Genomic DNA, 12,271 nt, shown 5'->3' with positions numbered 1-12,271 from the left:
GTGTGTACAGTTTTCGGTTTGAAACAGTGTTTCGATCTTTTGGAAAACAGCCTTTGCAATTCCAGAGACATGATTGTGCCAAGACATATTGGTATTCATTTTAACCCCAACAAACTCATCTAAGCAGAAAGCAGAATTGTCTGTCCTGACATTATTATATCCAGTTCGGACACATTTATCTATTTGGAGAAAACAAATGCCTGGGTTACTTTCACCTCTAGACCCTTATTAATATATGCAACCTCCTGCTGCCGGTGAAGATGTCCATCCACATCCAATGTCCTGGAATCCAAATGGAATGACGAGACAAGTGTGTTGTCGTCAGCACAACAATATATTGGATTCTTTTTTTTTCCAATAAGTGGTTGATATGCGATAAAAAGAGGATTGCAGACAATATGGATCCTTGGAAAACACCAGCGTTGATGATAAAATTATTCGAGAGATATCCATCGACGGCCACTTGCAGGAAACGTTCTTTCAGGGAGCTGTATAGCCATACAAAGGCTTCAGAAATATCAAGCGCTACAGCTCTTGACTCTCCATGTTTCTCCATTGCGTTATTCCAAATATTGGTGACATACAATAGAAGGTCGCTTGCTGATCTTTGTTTCCAAAAGCCATATTAATGATCGCTCAAGTTCATTGATACACTTTTTAAGTACGGTGACGGGCACTTCATCAGGACCAGATGCCTTGATGATATTGAGCTGTTTCAAAATTCGCCTGACTAGACGTTGCCGATAAGTAATTTCTGGCATTGCGGATTCTAGTGTGGGAATAGTGGGTGGTGCCTTTTCCAGAAAATTGACTGTGGAGTGGGACGCAAATTGTTCAGCTAGTAGATTTGCTTTTTCTAAAGCTGTTGTTGCAGCTTTGTTGTTGCAGCTTGAGAAAGTAAAGTTGTGGATTTTGTAAAGTTTCGATAAACAGCTTCAGCTACCGACCAGAAAGATCAAGACCCGTTGGGATTGGCAATCAGTTTATCCCTAATATCCTGATTGTGAAGTTCTATGCTTTCATTTATTCTAAGTTTGCAGGTGGTGCGAGCATTAACAAACCTAGTTCAATTTTTGGCACTGGCACTTTGCGCCACTGCCGGTAGGCTAGATTTTTGGAGGCTACAGCTTTCTTGTAATCTTTGTTAAACCAAGGTTTGCCGTTAGAAGTTCGTTTCATCAAAAAAGGAATATATGAATCCATGATAGACTAACTTCTGTGACTTTGAAAGCACAAGTTGATGGATCCTTAGAGACGAAATAAACATCTAGCCAGGGGAAATTTCGGAAATGGTTTCGAAGATCCTCCCACTCATCAGATCTGAGATGCCACACTTTGCGTGTCTTAGATTGTTCCTCTACAGTATTGATGCCGAAACATTTCCATTATACATGAAATTTCATCTCTGGTTGCATTATATATTCATGAGTTGTCAGTTTATATTTCCACTGATACGTATGTCTGCATTCTCAATAGTGATATTCATGATGAAAACACTCGGCGAAAGCAAAGGATATACGTTAGAGCGGATAAGTATAAGATAACTGAAAGTGCACCAAAACATATAGGACCTAGAATTTACAACTATTTTTCGTTGTTTGAAAAAAAATTTAAATAATTTCTGTTAGAAAGATGTTTTTATAGTCTTGAAGAGTTTTTGAATACAACAATGTGATCGGCTACTGTATATATTTTTCCTGTTCATACTTGTATCACGCTTTCATTAGATTCACCAGTATGTATGTATGTATGTATGTATGTTTGTTTGTTTGTTTTCAACTCTCAAGCTCGGGATCTGTAGGTATTTGACAGAATTATTGACATCATTGCTAGATCTATTCGCGGGCAGATGGCGCTGTACGTAATCTCCTTGATATAATTCGAACTCACTTTACATGTATTTCTCCATAGGAAAAACGTATTTTTTTTATTAACAAGCGCGCTTGCTGCCTTATTTGTGACCCTCCTTTGCGTGCCTGCTGCCTTGGGCTTGGTAGCGAATTTTCAGGTTCCCTCTCCGGAATCGGAAAATGTCAATGGTCATTTTTCTAAACAATATACGGCTGATTGATCTCAAAGTTTATATAAAATAAATATATTTTGAAAAGACTAAAAAACATGCTTTTGTATTATACGAAACTAAACAATGAAAAATAAATATAATTTAAAAAACTAAAAAACACGCTTTTAAAGAACATCGAACTGGAAAGTTGAAAATAATTAAAAAAAATAAGCTTGAAACAATAACGAACGAAAAATACTAGTATTATTGTGAAAAAAGCGACGGGCCCTTGATATACAGAGAATATGGCACAAAGCGGCCACGCTTTTTTCACAATAATACAAGTATTTTTCGTTCGTTATTGTTTTGAGCGTATTTAAAAAAAGTACTTTTAACTTTTTAATTCGATGCTCTTCAAAAGGCTGTTTTAGTTTTTTAAACTATAAATTTTATGTTACATACGTAGAAGTTACATACGTAGATATATTGTTATGAATTGAAATATAATACTTACAGAATTATAATAACTATTTAGACAGATTCCAAACAATTGTGAACTGAGTTTTGAAAAATGAGAATTGAAACTTTTTATGTTTTTTCCACTTTTATTTGTAACTGACGTTACTGCAGTTTCGTCCTATAAGGACATTTTCACACTTATACATTAAACTAAAAATGATTGATTATATTAGCCCTTATACAGGGCTATTCAAATTCGTTTCTGTACATGGGGATCTCGTAAGCGATAAGAGATAGAGTGTCGCTTGAATTATGGCAAAGTTGCGTATTTTAGAGACCTATTCAATGATGTGAAGAAATCGAATATAGCCCTTTTGGTTCTGGAGAGATACAAGAAAAACCAAAAAATCTCAAATAATTTTTTTGCCTATATCTTCTTTATTCGCAGACATATTGAAAATCTGTCCACATTTTGCTATTGGCACTTGATGTGAGCTGTCAGAATATATCCATGAATCTTTTATACAGGGTGTCATCTGACTTGGGCCACCCCCATCTTTGAATTTTTAAATACGGACATGTATTTTTTGTTGTAGTTTTTGGATCGTAGACGTTCACTTCATACTGAAAAATCAAATTCGATTTTATATTTCGGGATTTCTCGGTACTATTCGATTATAATTGTGTGAATTATTCCCTTTTAAATTACGGCCCTGGAAATTGGTTGACTGAGTTGAAGCAACTTTCATGTCTCCCTATGTACCGTAGATTTTTTCGAGAGTTTTTTTCTCATTTTGTGATACCTATTCATATTTTTTCCATTGCTCGGAGCGTTTTCTACAATGAACTTCGAATCAGAAAATCTTTTATGATTATCTGAAACATATCTACAACAAAAATATATTAAATGTGTTTTGCTGAGCAGAAAAAAAATGGTAGCAATAATAACATCCGAAACGAACACTATAATTATAATGAAAATTGAAATGAAGTAAGTAATTTATATACACAAAAAAATTAATTGTACAATAAATGTTCGAATTGGAGTCCTTTCATCCCGAAATATTAAATTTAATTCAATTTCTCAGTATGAAGTGAACGTCTACGATTCAAAAACTACAACAAAAATACAGGTCCGTATTTAAAAATTCAAAGATGGGAATGGCTCAAGTCAGATGACACCCAGTATAAAAGATTCATGGATACATTCTGACAGCCCACATCAAGTGCCAATAGCAAAATGTGAACTGATTTTCAACATGTCTGCGAATAAAGAAGATATAGGCAAAAAAATAATTTGGGATTTTTTTGTTTTTCCTATATATCTCCAGAACCAAAAGAGCTATATTCGATTTCTTCACATCGTTGGAATAGGTCTCTAAAATACTCATGTGGATGATATCTGATTTTTATTCCACAACGAATGTTTGAAATACCAACTGAGTAGAGAAAAGTATGTTCTGTGTAATTCAGTGTTCATATAGAAGTTTTTGTTTCGAAAGGATTTTTTTTCTTTCGTGTAATTCAATGTTTATATGAAAGTAGCTGTTTCAGGTGGACTTTCTTTCAGTTTGTGTCTGAAAGTTACTTCTTTGCATGATCTACACATCCATGTATAGAGTTACTTATTTTCAAATTAATTACTTCCTTCCTTTCTTTGGAAGATTCTCTCATCCTTTTTTTGTATCAAGATGGAGTAGTAGAAAGCCAAAAACTTTCTTTCCCAAAAATTAATCACTCCTAAAAATATAACCCATTCAATTCAAAGTTTTGAGTGTATTGCAATAAGTTTCGAGTGTATTTTATCGAATTTCGGTAACCATATGATTTTAATTTATTTTATCTTAATTTTTGCAATGAACTTGAAAGCGATAACACTTTTGAATAGAGAATGAAGAGACCTTTCGAAGTCACAAGCCTATACTTCCCATTTGAACAATTGGGGGTTGTACCTGTCATTCGAAGGGGTTTGAAGGTGGGGGTAGCATTTTTTCGTTGAAGTATGTAAAATCAAAATTGGAATTTGTCGTGTTTCGGGATTTTGTTAAAATATGTACCTACCGTAACCAAAATAATGAATTTGTTCCATTTGGCTATCACACACTGTATAACAGATACGTTGGTGTGGTGTGGTGGTATGCGTATGCACATCTTTACTGACAGTAGGAGTTTGCATGTCTTAATGAGGATTCTTATGCCGCTGTCAACATTTCAAGTGTTTCTGAATACACATTTCTATTTTTCTCACAAAATTTGATGCACGCCGAACACGCAAAACAGTTTTATCTTTTATGCCTCCCACCAACAAACTGATCATGCTAAACAGTTGAAACTGTGTTCATAAGCTCGAGATGAGTGTACCAACATAAAAATGATAAAATCGCTAATAGAATGTACGTAACCCGCGAAATTTGAAACATCACCTTATTTTTTGAACAGACTTCGTATAGGTTAATTTCATCAGATATTGTCTTATAATGAACGTGAAAATGAAATGTCAGATTATAAAAATATCAATTTTAGTCTGATCACTCAATTACTTTTGGAAGTTTTCTTCGCTAGCGAAATAAAATTCTAGGGAAATAGACAAATGTCTGAATTAGATTGAAAAGAAGGCACACACACGTAATTTTTAATTAGTAAGAGCACTTTTGCCTCACGCTATCGAGCCTAATCAATTCCCACAAGTAATCTCTTTAACATGGAATATTGAACTATCAAAATGGTAATTCACTCAATAAGTTTCCTTGCGTAATAATCAGTGATTCATTCATAATGGTGATATAATGTGATGACTATGATGATTAAAATAATGTGCTTGAATCCATATTCGAATACTGTGTTTTTATAAATATTCCCATTTGTTTTATCGGTAACGATAAAAATTTTCGTCCCTCAGAACTATCTTCTATGAGATGAAGATGTCACACGTTCCCCACAAAGAACATGTCCAATCCCCCTTTAGTGAAAAAAAAAATCCTATAAATTTATAGTAACTAATGTGAATACTGTATATGAAGATTACACGTCTATTGTATAATGTTTCACTGTGTGATATATATTTATGAACCAATATGGAGACTTTCTCCCAATACATAACATTATTTTAGTGATTTCCTGATTAAACATAATAAAGAAAGGTTCAAATCATGATGAATTTTGTTAAAGTAAACAATTTTCACAAAATTAAGGATCTGGTTATCGTATGTTACTCATAAATAGTTTGACATTTGTCATTTAAAATCATGTAAAGTAACAATTCGTTGCCCACTGACTATATGTGAAAAATCTATCATATTTTCAATTGCTAATTAGGTAGGTATTTAAAATTGTATCCACATTGATTATGCATTCTTATTTAAATCTATTCAATATTCGTTATTTGGTATACTGTAGCATTTGAAACAAATACTATCTTAACATTTCTCGATTACACAAAAATTCAACAAAAGTTTTCACGAGAAAAGTTATAGGTATCTCTATAAAACCGAAAGGGTGTGGACAGCACAGACCATATACCCTAGACGGTTCACGGCCATGCTAAACAACAGAGACGGAAAAAAGCGCCATCTGAAGATTTGTATCGATACCATTGTGACGGACGCGGGATAATCAAATGTTGTATATAGTTGGAATATTCATTTTATTCAAATGTTTTTTGGAAATTTCAGCGTATTGTTTAGAGTCTTAAACTACACTTTATATTGAGTGTTGTGTGGACTTTAAACAATACGCTGAACTTTCCAAAAACAATGTAAAACTAGTTAGAACAAATTCTTAACCACTGCTTTTTGTTGCAGGGCAATAAGGTATAAAAAAACAGCTGAATTATTATAGATTTTTTTATTCAAAACATTTCAACATTAAACATTTTGTGTGATTATATGTTCAGGTTGCTTAGAATTCTTTTTCTTTATTCTGTTCAAACGAATTTTATTGGCTTGTAATTCAATTACATTTGTACCTGTATACAGTTTCGATTTTTCCTGTATAATTTGATTTACACACTTTGCACCAATTATGTGTGATAATTGTTATGGTAAATTTTATAACAAATTGAATTATATTATTTTTATGTTCCTCTTTGCTGCAAGATAAGAATTCAAAGCTAACCTTGCCTCTTATTGTATTTTCAATTATACGAATTAAATGTTTGGAGTATGGTTGTTTATCTAAACAATAGTTTATCACTTGGACAATAAAAAGAAGTAGACAATATCATCAAATAAAATGGCTATATATTTTTCAGAAGACTCCTTGTCAGCTATCAACTTCTGTAATGAATCAAAAAGTACATCATTTATAGCTGGTCCTCCTACAATTTCTGCTAGAAGCATGGTCAGTGTTGATTTACTGGGTAAAGTGAAAATTTTTGAAAGAACTGAGTAAGACTTGACGCTTTGTTTGTATAGGATCAAAGCCAACAATTTTTCATCAAGTGTTTTTTTGATTTTTTGGATTCCCGCAGCTGACATTGAATAAGAATAGATGCCATACTGTTTAATTTGGCAACATTTTCTTCGAGGTAATGTGCTCTTTTAAATTGTTCAGCTTCAGACAATCTACGCCGGAATGATTTTTTCTTGTTTCTTTCCATTGTATACTTTTTACGCAATTGTTGCAGTGCTCCATACATTTTTTTTGGTGTCATTGTATGCTTTGCAATCCAGTTGATATCAGTAACTGATATGGTGACAATAGTGCACTGCCTGAATTACCTAAAGAAAGAGATCAAATTTTATTAAATCAAAAATAATGTTATAATGCCAATGTTATACTAAAACTACATTAAAATAATTCTATCGAGGTGAAAAAGGTGCACTATGGCTATGCGCTAATTTCATACCAAGAGCTATTATCCATTGAACTCAGATTTCACGCATCAATTTCTGCCAATATGAATATGAAATTTTTGACAGAACTCATGTATCTCTATCCTTTAAAATATAGAGTGTTGAAAAAAGAGAGTAATACACTGACTCTGCACGAGTTCTACCAAAAGAATTCGATATTTGTCTGTATGTTTATATTCATTACCTTCAATACTGTAAGAAGATTTTCGTTCAATTCTGGAATCTCAATGACTAACTCATTAAATTGAGTACTTTCTTGAGCAGAACTATTTGAAGACTTAGATGATGATGAAGTATCATATACATCATTTGGGCCTGTTGAACCTATAAAAAAGTCTGTTTCATTTAAGTTTCACGAATTAAAATTTTTACTCACCAGGAAGATTTAGAGTTGAGAACAGCGTTCTCAAATAACTTGTGAGACCAAGCAGAAATTCATTTTGCCTCAAAATGACTATCACACAGCCTTCTAGAACGTAAACTTCTTTTGGGTCCATTTCCATCAGTTCCAAGTTAATAATTACCAGTATCGATTTCTTGAACCTATTTATATCTTTATCTTGATTAGGGAACGCATGTCTTATACTAGATATACTTTTGCAATAAGGAACGCAACATTTGTTGTGGTAAACCATTGTAAAACAATCGAAATAACGAAATAAATAATCACTAGGGTACACAGTCAGACAACAACACCACAGATCAACAACACATGAGTGACATGAGTCACATGACCATCTTTTATAAATTATGCACATGTTCTTCTTATTTTTGACATACATCACAAACCACAAGAATATGTGTGGGTCCGTGACATAAAATCAAAGAACAAATTTACAGTGCCATCTTAAGATTTGTATCGGTACTAAAAGAGGGATTCATGGTGAAGTAACCTACGTGAACCCTAGGGTTATTAATGTTCAAAAACTGGTAAGAGTACCGGAGAAGGTAGTCAACTGATAACATTTCCTAATGCAATGTTAATTGCCTAGTTATCGCGATTTCCAATAAATATTTACGATAGAAATAAAAAAAATATCAAATGATATTTTTTTTTCATAGAAAATATTCCAGTTGTTGATAGTATCACCTTCTGTTTTTTATTTATGAATACACTTCGAAAATACTGGTGTGGAGCCTGTGAATTAAATAAATCGAAATAGTTTGACAATATCAGCTATTAATACCTCAGTATACTTTAAATGGAAATAGCTCACCTTGTCTGTCGTTATGAAATTCTTCTTTTTCTTGTCCTCATCATCGCTAGTGATTCAATCATATTTTTGAGTCGGATCATTTCAAAACCAAATTTTTAAAATCCATATCCTACTCTATCTCCCAGAGATGTCACCGTGATATTCGACTTGCTATCTGCGCAAATGCTAATAGTACGTAGATGACCACTAGGTCAGAGTGTAAGGTGAATTCATGAAGAGTGGAAGCGAATGTGTTTTGAAAAATCGCGAGCCTCCAGTACCTAAATGGCGTTCTGAGCCGATGGTTTCCTTTTGTTGATTTGAACACTCCTCCATAAGATAATCTTTTTGAAGCAGAATCATAGGATGTTACTACTGTGTACTACCTGCTCCCTTTTTTTTTATTCCATAGTTGAAGTTGTAGAATCTCTACTTCCGATTTGTATGGAATAAAAGAGTTCTCCCCAATTTTTGAAATTTTAAACCTCCTTCAGTGGGGTAAGTGGCGAAGATTTTGTTTTTTTCAATTAACCATCGTAGTTTTGTAGGGAGGGTAACACCCTGATACAGAACCTCCGTGAATTAAAAATACGCAGTCATCTGCAATCTGTTCCTGCTGAGGATCCCTTAGGCTGTTGCTATTCAGAAGGAAGGTGGAAGTTACACCGATCCAGATTTCATGTTCATCAATACCAATTGTCCAGGAGTAACCGGCCAGATACATTATTTTGAATTAAATTTTACTTTCTTAATTTTATCATATACCTCAAATTCATGGATTATACATTCATTTGAATGAATTATCAATGAAATATAATGCCGGCAAAGTTCTGAAGTAGATCGGCTTCAACAAAATAACGACAACTAAAACTCTTTATAAAGCTTTGTAGATTATGCATAAAAGTTTCCTTCAGATAAAACCGGAAGAAAAAGCCATTTGATACAACTACTTTCACAAAAACAATGAGTTGTTACACAACAGGAAAAATCCTTTCAAAATAACTACTTTCATATTAACATTGAATTACAATAAAAATAAATTCACCTCATTCAATTTGTACTCCAAAAAGTCATTATGGAATTGAAAAGACATTATTTATGAAAACGTTATATATAAAAGTGTACACTTACATGGAAAACAATCGCCTTCAATGGTGTACCTTGAAGTTTCGGGATAAGACACTATTCTTATCACCTTATGAGTACCGTTTTGAATGACATTACAAAATGAAGCACCCATTTTTTTCATGACATCATGACTATATGTCACAGGAAGAGGCAACTCTTCCACAGAAAATTCATCTAAATTGTGAATATGATATTTTCAGGGAAGAATAGTGTTTGAAAAAAAAGATTTTTGGCTTTGTATTTTTTCATTATAAAAAAAGTTAGAACCCTCCATTCAATCCACTTTCAACTGGTGTTTCTATAAATGAAACGCAATCTACTCCATTTTCCTACATACAAAATGAATTTGGAATAATAAACTAGCCCCAGACTTATGCTCACAGTAAGGCGAAACCCAGGAGAACTGGTAAGGGTTGACAATACAGGAACTGATTCGCACTCGTCGCATACGGGCCCTCTTTGAATTGGATTGTAGTTCGTTTTTCTGGGAGTCCATTAGCTCACTTTGAAGGACCTCGCTTGTTATTCCTTAGTATCTGGTGGTGGGTTGATTTCTAGTCAAAGAAATTGAAACATAGGTTCAAACGTAACTTATGTGTATAATGTATAGTAATAAAATTCAGTTGTAATTATCAGTAATGAAATTTAGTTGTAATCAGTAATGGATTCTGGTGTATGTAGATATGTCCAGATAAGCATTAAAAAGGTCTTCAAGTGGATTATTGGACAAGAAAAAGTACATTCTAAATCAATCTGAATAATGACTTATTAACGTTTCTTGCCAAATTAAGATATTTTGTTGACTAATTTTGCGACGGATATTGAAATACATCTGACCACCATTATGTGAGATTTCCTTCAGATTTGGTCGTAAATTATACTCTTGTTTTCCAGATATTGAAATTGCCTTCAATTCTAACGAAAAAGTGGACTGGTTTCAATTATTACGTTACATAAAAAATCAGATTTATATACAGACTGTACTGTTATTTCCCCGTATTCATTTTGATGTTTCCAGCTCAGATCCAACAGGCTGGAAAGTCAACAAATTTTATACTAATTCAGTAGTTTTGCTTGAATTCGAGACTGGGATGAACCCTAATAGTGGAACTCATATTTCCATAAAATCTCATCTTATTTTGCATATGAACAGATTCTGAAGAGCTCGACATTTTTCAAGAGACTCATCATAGCTTGCTTCGAGTATAAGTAAGTGTAAGTGGTAATTGAAATATTTCTGCTAGATGGATGGCCAAAGAAGGGGGTCATTACTCCACAACCCTTGTATTTGCTCAAGGTGAATATCATGAAGAATAGGAAATAGAAATTGATGATGACAGTGTGAATTTTCACACATATTCACATATTCAAATTCAATGAAACGGTCTACTCGAGTTACTCTCAGTTTATGGGGGGGAGCTTATTTCCACAATATTTGTCTGTTTTCTTCATTATATTTTCCAAAATTTTTCTGGAAACATTCTACTTTGTTGCTCATTTTGCATCTTAGTTTATCAATAAACTAGTACTTGATGAAAGTTACTCTCGTTGTTGCTATTTCAATACATTGGAACCATTGATTCTGATCTGGAAGAGGATTCACCTCTGATGATTCGGTGGATGAATTGATGATTCCATTACTTTGCATTCGATTCCAAAATATGCAACAGTCATTTGTTTGATGACAGAACCAGTTCAACGTTTTTCATAGAATATTTATCAATTCTACTATATTCACCTAGAACAAAAGTTTTATTTTCTCTATTAATTAAATAGGGACTGGACTGGACATTTACTTCACAGACACACCTCCAATTTCAATTCCATATAATAGCAAAATTTATGAATATCAAAGATTTTTTATACTTCGCTAATCATGAAGTAATATTCAACAGTAACAATCAATAACATTTTTTGAGAAGCTTATTAGATATGGTTAATTGTAATAAAATTATACCAATTATTTCGAAGCTCCAGTTTTATTTTTCTGTTTCTATGAAAACGTTTGTAGACCATTTTTTACGTAGAATACAAGAAAACTTATTTTTTCGATTAAGATATCAATAGTTATTGATGGAACGCTATTTTTTATTGAGACACCCTATATATTTCTGCATATTTCAATAGAGCTTAAAATTACCTATCCAAAAATGTAGCACATTTGATGTTTTGCTGGAATCATCTTTGAAATACAAAGCTTTTAGGTTTTTTCATGTAGACTCTGAAACGCACACTTTCATCAAGTAGGATTTGGACGATGCAGCGACAAAACAGAATACAAATCTATACTGATAGCTGTCAAATTTTGATTTAAGCAGAAAATGTGGAAAATCAAGAGCTGTTGCGCTTGACATTTCTAAGGCCTTTGACCGTGTGTGGCATGAGAGTTTGCTGTGCAAACTTCGATTCTATTGTCTGTCGGATCATTTCTCTGTATGGCCCTTCAGCTTTCTGAAAGAACGTTTCCTGCAAGTGTCCGCCGATGGATATCTCTTGAATACTTTCACCATCAACGCTGGTGTTCCCAGGGATCCACATTGTATCCAACCTTCTTTTAATTGTGCATCAACGACTTATTGGAAAAAACCAAGAATCCAATATATTGCTTTGCTGACGGCAGAACACTTGTCTCG

The 12,271-nt window shown here is 33.3% G+C and overlaps 1 protein-coding gene and 1 long non-coding RNA gene across 8 annotated transcripts in view; one reads left to right on the top strand and one right to left on the bottom strand.

Annotated features, from left to right (window-relative positions):
* Nucleotides 1–12,271, top strand: part of LOC111505585 (T-box transcription factor bifid) — a 658,624-nt gene that overhangs the window by 153,828 nt on the left and 492,525 nt on the right. The window lies entirely within an intron of this gene.
* LOC141480542 (uncharacterized) lies at nucleotides 6,284–11,361 on the bottom strand. Of its 2 annotated transcripts, XR_012464413.1 has the most exons (4): nucleotides 8,532–11,361; nucleotides 7,691–7,857; nucleotides 7,499–7,638; nucleotides 6,284–7,179 (listed from the first exon to the last, which is right to left on the bottom strand). It is a non-coding gene; the product is annotated as an uncharacterized lncRNA (long non-coding RNA). The 2 variants fall into 2 exon arrangements; XR_012464412.1 differs by having other exon boundaries at nucleotides 6,285–7,179; nucleotides 7,691–11,361.

This window comes from Leptinotarsa decemlineata, unplaced genomic scaffold, assembly GCF_025532065.1.
Source record: "Leptinotarsa decemlineata unplaced genomic scaffold, Ldec_3_MD MMD2_P_RNA_scaffold_9, whole genome shotgun sequence".
NCBI lineage: Eukaryota > Metazoa > Arthropoda > Insecta > Coleoptera > Chrysomelidae > Leptinotarsa > Leptinotarsa decemlineata.
This window is presented reverse-complemented; position numbering and strand designations above follow the sequence as displayed.